The following is a 3,435-nucleotide window of genomic DNA, read 5'->3' as shown; positions in this document are numbered from 1 at the left end:
TCTATCTCTGTGGGAGTTCCTCAGGATCTTATCTTAGGCTCAAACATCTTCAGCTGCTTCATTAATGATGTCTGGTACATCATAAGGTGGGAAGTGGGGTCATTTACTGAATCCCTAGTTTCTTTGTGCCATCTTACACTACTGATTTGCAAGTTCTCTTTAACTTGTAAAATCTCCTCTCTCGTCAATGCTGACCCACTCTTGGGCTTTAAAGCCCTCTCTACAAGTGCTTGTTATATGGTTCGTTGATTTTGGTGTGGGTGGACGCAGACCATCCCAACAGTGTGGCTCCCGCATTCTGAATCAAAAACCCATTTCTCCCACAGCAATCTTTGAGAGCTGCATTTCCACTGATGGGGAACAAGGGAAGCAGGTTACAACAAAACAACGTTAGGTTCCAGGCTCAGTAAAGTAACATGCCTCAGCAGGCTGACCCCTGACTTCCTCTGCAGACAGCTTTCTGGAGAGGCATGTGTGGGTGTGACAGGTCACGGGTGTATGAGCAGGCTTTATCAGTAAATTCACAGATAGAACTATCATCACTTATAGTTTGTAATGTCTTTATTTTGTGGTTTACAGTTTGTAAGGGCTATATTCTGTTTTAATGCAGTCAAGAAAGACTCCAAAGTATTTTTTGATTTGGGAGTTTAGTCCAAAGTGATAGGTCATAGTAGGAGAGCTCAGATTTGTAGTTTCTCCTCCCGCTCTGTGTGAGAAGCTGGGCACATCTCCAGTGCACGGGGCCAGCGTGTGTGCAGGTACAGGCTCCAACAGAAACCCCTGAAATCCCTAGTTTCGAAGCTGGAACAGGGACCGTGAGAATTTGGAGCATCCATGAAGCTGAGGGAATCGTGGCCAGAGGTGATCATTGTGCAGGCTCAGTCTGTGCAAGCAGAAAGGGAATAAGTACCCAGCAGGCAGTGTAACCAGACTAGGCTGACAACCTGTATGGCTAATCCCCTACAAAACAAACATACCATTCTGGGTACTGCTGGGGAGGAAAGAGCTCTCAGGGAAACCAGTAACAGCTGGCTTATCTGCCAGGAGAGGAGAAGGAAGTGTGGGAATGCAATCGTCACAGGGGATTTAATTGTAAGAGGAATAGAACGACATGTCTGTGGTTGCAAACAAGGCTTCAAGATGGTATGTTACCTCCCTGGTGCTTGGGTCAAGGATGTCCCAGAGCAGCCAGGTGACATTTTGAAGGGGGAGGGTGAACAGTTAGTGGTCATGGTACACATAGGTACTGATAACATTGGGGGACGGGGAGGTGGGAAAGGATTGAGGTCCTAAAAGTTGAATATAGGGAGTTAGGAAGTAAGTTGAAAAGTAGGACCTCAAAGGTAGTGATCTGAGGATTACTAATGCACCGCATAGTAGAGTAAGAATAGCAGGATATATCAGTTGACCATGTGGCTGGAAAGATGTTCCAAGGTAAGGGGAAGGGTTTAGATTCCTGCCACAATTGGACCATTTCTGGGGGAGGTGGGACCAGTACTGGACTGGTTACACCTGGGCAAGACTGAGGCTGATGTCTGAGGCATTTGCCCATGTGGTTGGGACAGGTTGAAACTAGAATGGCAAGAGGGTGGGAACCTAAGCAGGGTGACAAGGGAAAGAGAAACAAGGATGGTAATAAAAGAAGCAACTATAAAATGCAAGGGTTATCAATGGCAAGAGGGCCACAAGAAAAGTTAGGATGGTTAAAAACGACAAAAAGGCAAGCCTAAAGACTTTCTATCTTAATGCACCAAGTGTTCAGAATAGGGTAGATGAACGGACTGTGCAAATCCAGGTTACTGGATATGATCTTGGAGCCAATACAGAGACAGCATTACACGGGGATCAAAACTGGGAACTTAATATTCAGGAATATTTTACCTTTTGGAGAGACAGGAGCCAGAAAAGGTGGTGGGGTAGCACTGTTAGTGAGAGACATAAAAAGAACAGTTGTAAGAGGTGACATAAGCTCGGATGATATAGAGTCCATTTGGATGGAGGTAAATAACGTAAGGGAAAGAAGTAATTCATAGAGTAAATTATAGATGCACCCCCGAAACAGTAATCACACTGGAACTTATTCATAAAGCTTCAGTGTCAGTGGGTCAAAATCCTGCAGTATTCTCCAAAACAGTGTTGTGGGCATACCTACAGCAGATGGACTGCAACAGCTCAAGAAGTTAGCTCACCACCACTTTCTCAAGGATAATTAGGGACATTCAATAAATATTGGCCCCGCTGACAATACCCATTTCCCATGAATGAATGAAAGAGATAGCCTAAGGTTTTGTTTTAAGTGTAGCTTGCTGATCCCACAAAGCTCTTACAATCTGCTGCACATCTACCTGTGCCACCACCACCCTTCCAAAGGAAACCTCTCCACCTTTAGTCCGCATTCACAGCTCAGTTTTGTTTTGGAACTGCTGAATATCCTGACATCCACCAACTTCCTCTCCGAATAGTGAGATGCCAATGAGCACTGACTCTGTGCTTGCAGCTCACCATTGTGATGATACCAAAATGCCATCCTGCCCTCAAAAGAGATTGGTCATCTCATCAGTGCCTGATCCTGCCCAAGGTAAACCTTATCCCAAATTCATTTCTTTAAGATCACTCTGAGACTTCCTGTCTGAAGTTGCAAATGGTCATTTCACCTGACGCAAAAGAAATCGTTTGGCATAATGTTTTAATAAAAATATGTTTTATTCACAATAATAGAAGGCGGCAACAATAAATCCAAAGAATACAGCAATCAGGAGACCTCAGGAACTCCCATTTGAAAACCCACGGTACCATCGTTTATATCAGTGAAACTGTCACAGGCTTCAGGATCAGGGTGTTTAATTATGGTGGAGAAGGATTTAATAAATATAAATATGGGCCTTATCTTGACTGGGTTTGATTTGACTGGTCACTAGATTGCTTTGAAATCAGTTGCAGCTCACTGCGACCAAACTTGCCTTAGTGTCTAGTTGATGTTTTCAGTCTTACTCCAGAGCACATCATTTTCGTTGTCATTCTCGGATAGCACAGGGTGGAGTCAATTTTTGGATGAGCTGTTAAACTAGTTTCTGGTTGATGTAAACAATTGCATGGCATTATTTGGATGCCCTGTATATATTTTCCAGTCAATCTGTTCAGAGATGTTATTACAGATCAAGCGACATGAACCTGGCCCTCAAGGGCCCTCAGGAGGTCCTCTGTATCCTGGCTATTATCAACCAATCAACATTGCTAAAAACAGATTGCCCGAGCATTTATCTCATTGTTGTTTGTGAGACTTTGCAGAATATTAAGTAACAATCATATTTCCTGAATGTATTGAAATAAGTTAAGATTAGATTAGATTACTTACAGTGTGGAAACAGGCCCTTCGGCCCAACAAGTCCACACCGACCCGCCAAAGCGCAACCCACCCATACCCCTACATTTACC

Source organism: Chiloscyllium plagiosum, unplaced genomic scaffold (assembly GCF_037043375.1).
Source record: "Chiloscyllium plagiosum isolate Xiang-an unplaced genomic scaffold, Cpla_swu_hap1 HiC_scaffold_4, whole genome shotgun sequence".
NCBI classification, from domain to species: domain Eukaryota; kingdom Metazoa; phylum Chordata; class Chondrichthyes; order Orectolobiformes; family Hemiscylliidae; genus Chiloscyllium; species Chiloscyllium plagiosum.
The sequence above is the reverse complement of the archived record's forward strand: the minus strand, read 5'-3'. Positions refer to the sequence as shown.